This window comes from Choloepus didactylus, chromosome 2 (genome assembly GCF_015220235.1).
Source record: "Choloepus didactylus isolate mChoDid1 chromosome 2, mChoDid1.pri, whole genome shotgun sequence".
Taxonomy (NCBI): domain Eukaryota; kingdom Metazoa; phylum Chordata; class Mammalia; order Pilosa; family Megalonychidae; genus Choloepus; species Choloepus didactylus.
In genome coordinates this window covers 160,317,858-160,325,625 of record NC_051308.1, presented here as the reverse complement: position 1 = coordinate 160,325,625, position 7,768 = coordinate 160,317,858, and the positions used below count along the sequence as shown (strand labels likewise).

At 35.9% G+C, this 7,768-nt stretch overlaps 1 pseudogene; it reads left to right on the top strand.

The window, feature by feature from the left end:
• The first annotated feature begins 6,106 nt into the window (after window positions 1-6,106).
• Window positions 6,107-6,807, top strand: LOC119513718 (annotated as a pseudogene).
• Window positions 6,808-7,768: the final 961 nt, after the last annotated feature.

The window sequence follows — 7,768 nt, the reverse complement described above, 5'->3', positions numbered from 1 at the left end:
AATCCAGGGTCGCTACGTCAAATCCGGTGGCTTGTGGATCAGTGAGAGAGAGGGTCTGGGGTTGAACTGAAATGAAGGCTTAGACTCTTGCGGTGGCCTTGAATCTCCGGGAACCTGGGGGATTTGAACATTAAAACTGCCCTTCCTCCCTGGCCACCCATACACATGCCCCACTTTCAGGGTGGATGGCTCCAGTAACACACCCAAACTGAGTTCTCCACCTGAACCCAGAAGAATCATTTCCCCACACACCACGGGAACAAGGTTGGGAACTGACTTGAGGGATATAGGTGACTCACAGACGCCATCTGCTGGTTAGTTAGAGAAAGTGTACGTCACCGAACTGTGTTTCTGAAAAATTAGTTTGATATCCCCTTTTTTTTTACAACTTGAAAGAACCCTATCAAGCAAAACAAATGCCAAGAGGCCAAAAACAACAGAAAATCTTAATGCATATGATAAAACCAGAAGATATGGAGAATCCAACTCCAAACACACAAATCAAGATATCGGAAGATACACAGTACCTCGCAAAATTAATCAAAGAACTACAATCGAGGAACACAAACATGGCAAAGGATTTAAAGGACATCAAGAAGACCATGGCCCAGGATATAAGTGACATAAAGAATACCCTAGAAGAGCATAAAGAAGACATTGCAAGAGTAAATAAAAGAATAGAAGATCTTATGGAAATAAAAGAAACTGTTGGCCAAATTAAAAAGACTCCAGATAATCACAATACAAGACTAGAGGAAGCTGAACAACATCTCAGTGTCCTAGAAGCCCACAGAACAGAAAAGAACAAAAGAAAGAATGGAGAAAAAAATCGAAAAAATCGAAATGGATCTCAGGGATACGATAGATAAAATAAAACATCCAAACTTAAGACTCATTGGTGTCCCAGAAGGGGAAGAGAAGGGTAAAGGTCTAGAAAGAGTATTCAAAGAAATTGTTGGGGAAAACTTCCCAAACCTTCTACACAATATAAATACACATAGCATAAATGCCCAGCGAACTCCAAATAGAATAAATCCAAATAAACCCACCCAAAGACATATTCTGATCAGACTGTCAAATACTGAAGAGAAGGAGCAAGTTCTGAAAGCAGCAAGAGAAAAGCAATTCACCACATACAAAGGAAACAACATAAGACTAAGTAGTGACTACTCAGTGGCCACCCTAGAGGCAAGAAGGCAGTGGCATGACATATTTTAAATTCTGAGAGAGAAAAATTTCCAACCAAGAATAGTTTATCCAGAAAAACTCTCCTTCAAATTTGAGGGAGAGCTTAAATTTTTCACAGACAAACAAATGCTGAGAGATTTTGCCAATAAAAGACCTGCCCTACTTCAGACTCTAAAGAGAGCCCTACCAACAGAGAAACAAAGAAAGGAGAAAGAGATATAGAGAATTTTAACAGACATATATAGTACCTTACAACCTAAATCACCAGGACACTCATTTTTCTCTAGTGATCACAGATCTTTCTCCAAAAGGGACCATAAGCTGGGACATAAAACAAGCCTCAAGAAATTAAAAAAAAAAAAAAAATTGAATATACTCAAAGCACATTCTTCAACCACAATGGAATACAAATAGAAGTCAGTAATTTTTGAACTGTAACTCCACTATTTACTTCCTACATGATATAAAATACACAAACTCTATGGACAAATCAGTGGTTTTGAACTCAATGTAAAATATGTAATTTTAGACAACTATATAAAGGTGGGGGAATGGAGGAGTATAGGAACATAATTTATGTGTCCTATTGAAGTGAAGGTGGTATCAAAGAAAAACAAGATTGATAGGGATTTAAGAGGTCAATTTTAAGCCCCACAGTAAACACAAAGAAATTATCAGAGAATATAACCATAGAGATGAAAAGTAGAGTTTGGGTTAAGAGAAATGGGGGAAGGGGCAGTGGGGAATTAAGAAATGAGTGTAGGGTTGCTGTTTGAGGTGAAGGAAAATCTCTAGTAATGGATGGTGGGAAAGAGCATTACAACATTCTAAATGTGATTAATCCCACTAATGGAAGGCTACGGATGGGGTGGAATGGGAAAATTTAGGCTGTATATATGTTTCCATAACTTAAAAAAAAAAAAGGACAGTCTAACTAGATGACAATTGAATGCTAAGGATGAACTTGGATGGGATTGGAGGATAGAGGACAGGTGGCTCAAAGGGACACAGTTGAGACATAAGGAAAAGGAAATATAGAATGTAAGATTTGTATCATTGTTGAATCTCTTGTACTTCTTAGCTGTGCTTAATGGGATTGCATAAAAGAATGTTCTTGTTCATGGGAAGTGTATACATGAATTATAGTGTATGTTCAAGGATGTGTGCAGCTAACTCTCATATGTTCAGAAGACAGAGCAATAGATGATGTATGATAGATAGGGAGGAAGGGAGGGAGGGAGAGAAAGAAATAGCTATGTGAGAGCATGTTAAAGTTGGTGGATTGAGCTATCGGGGGAGGGGGGTCAGGGTATGATGGAATTCTGCATATGGGGCTAGTATTGTTTTTGCAACTGTTCATATAACTTTGAATTTATTTCAAAATTAAAAAAAAAAGAATTGCCTTGGGCCCTGTCATGAAGGAACACACTAAGGATGTGTGAAACACACTAAGGATAGTGTGAAACACACTAAGGATACTGTAAAGCACACTAAAGATTGTAAAACACACTAAGGATGGTGTAAAACACACTAAGGATACTGTAAAACAAATTAAAGATGGTGGGCTTTATGCCAAGTAAAATTGGTACCCACGAAAGCCAGGGAAATTATGTGGTTAGTAGTAAATTGTATACTCTGGGAAAGGACTAAATCAGAGACAGTTGAAGAGGTGTGCAGTGGTCTTAGCTAGAGATGGTATTAAACTGCATAAGAAAAGAAGATAAAAAAAACAAACTAGAATCTCTTTAATAAGCATTTTTATTATTTTTTAAAAGTCTTTTGTACTAAGAACAATATCTGGTAAACAGTATGCACTCAATACATGTATTTTGAATGAATTAATTAATCTGGTCACTTCCTGACCAGGCCACCTCTTTCTAATTCCAATAATTTTGCAATTGATTTTTATCTTTTTTTTTTCAAATAATCATAACATCTTCTCATGATTTTATTTTGCTCTCTGTCTTTCCATCATTTATTTCATTTTTTTAAATATTATTGCATTGGTCAAAAATTACAAAACAGCATTCAATAACAATATTTATTTAATATTTTTATGTGTAATTTAAAGATTATATCTCTAGAAAATGGGTCAGCAAACTTTTTCTGCAAAGAACCCCATTGTAAACATCTTAGACTGTGCGGAGTGAACAAATCTGCTATTATGGTAAGAAAGCAACCACAATAACATAAATGAATGGATACATCTGTGTTCCAATAAAAGTTTATTTGCACTCTATTGTAGAGTATGTCTATCGGTGATTATTGTGTTGGCAATTTTTTAGATATTATTTATCATATACATAATTATTTCATTAATTTACAAGCATTTAGTGAATATGTGCAATGTACAAGATACTGTGGTAGATGTAGGGATACAGCACTGCAGAAGTCATTGTCCTCATGGAGCTTACAGTCCAATGAAAAGATACAATAAACAAATAATTTTACATGTATGTGTATTTGTATGTGTATGTGTGTGTAAGTGAATGTATCTAGAAATGTACTAGGAAGGGTAAGTGACATTTAAATGTTAACCTTTAGCAGCACCTCATCACCTTGGAGCACATTTTATTTGCTTTGAAAAAGCCACCAGAATAGAAATTTAATGGCAGACAGGCAATTTTTAACTCAACCGGTCATAGCATTTCATCTCTGCATGCCTTGTGATTCCTCTTCTCCCTTTACCAATCCATTAATATGTAGCAGCACCTAAAGTTCTCCAGAGAAGTGTGAGAAAATTTGCTCAGATTCCCTGGGACTGAGGGTTCCGAGGTCCAGATTCTCACCCTCAGAGATAAACATTATTGAAAATGCCTGACCTAGTGGAATGGCCCTGATTGAGGCCAGATGGAAAAAAGGTTAGCAATGTTCATTCAACCCTTTCCTAGGAAAATTGACTTTGGGGTCAGGGGAGCATTATGGGAGAACCTGAGTAGAGGATCAGGCTCAACACTAGGTCCCAAGTGACTTTGTAAAGCTGGCACCCATCTTGACCCATTCCACCAACATGGGTGTGCATTTGGTCAATATCATTGCATATGAAAGTAGGTGTGTAAGAAAGCATGTGTGCACAGGTATGTGTGTGTAAATTGTAAAAGATATGTTATGACAAAACTATAAGCCAGTTGGTCCAACTTTCTTTGATGTAGAGCACTCATAGTTTGGTATAATGCCATCTGCCCCAAATTTGAAATCTGATGAACTACTGTTTTATCAGCAAAGTCATCATTCCTTGGTAATCAGAGCACCTTCTGCAGTAACCTGGATCTTGCACCAAAAAATCATTCTATTTGAATTAGGTGACTTGTGTCATATGTTAGTTAAGTTGGGACCTTTTTTTCTTAAACTGGAGCTTGTGTTGGATTTCCTGATTTTCACAGACTTAATATGCAGCCATGAAGGAATCAATAGGATTGATTAACAGAACTCTAAGTTCTTACCAGTCTTTTTGGTTTTTCCTTCTATGAAACTGCAGTTTAAAAAAAGTCTTCTTGGATGGTGATAGCACCCTGAGGTTCTAATTGATCACAAAATTGGACCTCAGAGAAAAGGAAGTTTTTCTTTACACAGGTCATTGTGAGGGAGCTGAAAGAAAAAGTAATGTACTTATCCAATTAACAAAATTTTATTTTAATTAATTAATTTCATTTAAACAACACATTAGTATTTAATATAATTAATGATTTTATCTAATTAAAATTTGATGATTTAAAAATTTTTAACTAATTGTGTTTCATTAACCTTTTACTTGTTTTCATGTTAAACAAATGTGAAAAATGCTGGGAAGGAGAATTTCAGTATCATTCTCTGTGTTATTTATTTCATTTTATTTTTTGTTTGGATATGGCATTGATAATAGCATAATTATCCATTGGGGTGATTATTGATTTTTCTTATTTAATTTAATTTAAACTAAAAATATTGAATCATCCTTGAATTTCTAAGATAAATGCTATCTAATGGTGAATCCTATCTGGAGTAAAAAAACAATTTATCAAACATTATCTCTGTGCAAGACACTATACAAGGCAATTTTATTGAGAATTTTAATAACTCTGACAAAATATTATAAAGGAGGAGGCATTCCATCCTTAATATTTTTTAAGGTGAGATTCAGGGAAGTTATGTAAATTGCCTAAGATTTGAAAACTACTAAGTAGAAAAACTGAACATTGACAATAAATCCATGTGATTTCATTGGACCAAATTGCCCATCCTGGATGGATTATACTTTCATGAATTATTGATTTGCATTTACTTATAATGTTTCAATATTATTCCTATACATTTTTAAGTGATATTCTAATTTTCTTTATTATGATATTTTTATCATATATGAAAATGAAAAAAAATGGAGGGAATTTCTAGAAGATGAGAGGACTTTGTTCAACTCTATGTAAAGGGATATGCTGACCTAAATAAAGTACATAATTTTCTTAGGAAATTAATTGCTAAAAATTAAGAAAATATTGAAACTTAAATTTAAAAAAGAATAATCACAGAAGAACAGGAAACTGGACAAAGAGAAATATCCTGAAAGTGTGGCTAAAGAAGCATGTAAGTCAGAATTATTTCAAAATTTTAGACAACCAGTATTGCTAATTCCATTTCAAGTTTTTGCAGAGACTTGAGAAATGTAATGCTTGCAAATATCTTTGATTGAAACCACACATTATTAATACTGACATCTGCAAAAGGTAGGTTAACAAAAGAAAATCTCAGGCTCATTTTTGAATGTTAATGGAAAATCCTAAATAAAGTGTTCACAAATTGAATCTACCAGTATGTTAAAAATAAGTCTAGCATCAGCTTTTCCCCTAATGCTGGAGAGAGGATTTGTGAGGCTTGTGATGCAGGCAACCCTGGCAAGGACCATGGGTCTGCAGAGAACAGGCCTCCTCTGTTCACTGACATCATGAAGCCATTGGAGTGTCTCAAATATCTGGATCAAACAGGAGCAGTGGTAGGACCCATGGATACTATGAATTTAGGTGTTCTTGGAGCAGAAGTTATAAAATGGAAAGACTAGGACTTGGTGATGATGTACAAACTTGGGGGACACCTTTTGTGGGGACAGAAAGTTCTTATTTTTTCAGTGCTATCTGAAATAAAGTATAGCTGTCAATATCAAAATCCAAAGGGAATGAAAAGTATCAAACAGCTTGCAGCTGTTTGTGATGTATTTGTGGAAAGTTATGTTCCTTGCAAATTGTCTGAAATGAGACTTGGGCTATAAAGATGTAAACAAGATGGCTCCTCACATCATCTTTTATTGCATAATGGGGTGTGGTCAGACAGGCCCAATGTCTCAGTGAGCTCATTGTGATGCTGTGGACTTGGCTGCTTCCAGTCTAATGCACATCACAGGGCCTGAGGGGAGAGATCCAGTTCACCCAGGAATGGCTGTGACTGATCTCGCCACTTGTCTGTAGGCATATGGAGCCATTATGGCTGGACTGATACAGATGTAAAACTGGGAAAGTTTTCACTTAACTTACTGTCATCTCAGGTGCATGTTTGACTCAAGTTGTTTCTAAGTATCTTATTGGCCAAAGGGCACAGCTCATAGTAGTATTGCTTCTTAGTAGAATCTTTTGCAAAAGACTTCTGAAGTAGAGCTACTGAATGTTTGAGTCTTGTTTTCTGATTTTAAAATCAACAATAAACATCAACACAAATGAACACAAAAGGTTTATAAGTGGCATTCAAGGAGAGTACAATATTATAAACTCTATTAATGTAATGAATCAAGTCAATAATTTAAAGAAGATACATATGTATTCCTCATACAAAAATGTCAGGGTAGACATGGAGGTGGTTTTCCAAGGGTGAGGTTTATCCATTGCAATCTGGATGTGCTGACCCCTGCAATTTCCCATATCTTCCCTAAGAAAAGGGAGAGTGGGGCTCAGCTCAATTGACTGCCATCCTGGAGAGAATTCAGACACCAAAGCTTTGGGAAAAGAAAAAATCAAAAATCAAAAAACAAAACAGAAACAGCTTAAGCTTGGCTTCTGACTCACCCTCAGCCCTTGGCAGGAACAGGGTCTTCTGAGAATTACAAAGGCCACACTTCTTTACACCAGTGGGGAGCTGCAGGCTGACAAGCACCACCTGCTGGTCAGGACAGGAAAAGCACAGACTATAAAGGCCTCACAGAAAGTCTGACAATCTGCTGGGTCTCATATTCATAGAAACTTAACTCTGATTACACCCTCATCATGAGACATGGGCCCATCTGGTCTGGGAAAATCTGATTGAGGTAATCAAGAAAATCAGATGTCTAGACAACAAAAAAATTATAAGTCACACTAGGAAAAATGAAGACATGGCCCAGTCAAAGGAATAAATGTACACTTCATACAGGAGTTGAAACAACTAATTAAGGGTCTTCAAACAAATATGGTAAAAGAATTCAAAAATAAAATCAATGAATTGAGGGAAGATATGGCAAAAGAGATGAAGGATATAAAAAAGACATTGGATGAACATAAGGAAGAATTCAAGTGTTTGAAAAAACAATTGGCAGAACTTATGGGAATGAAAGGCACAATAGAAGAGATGAAAAACACAATGG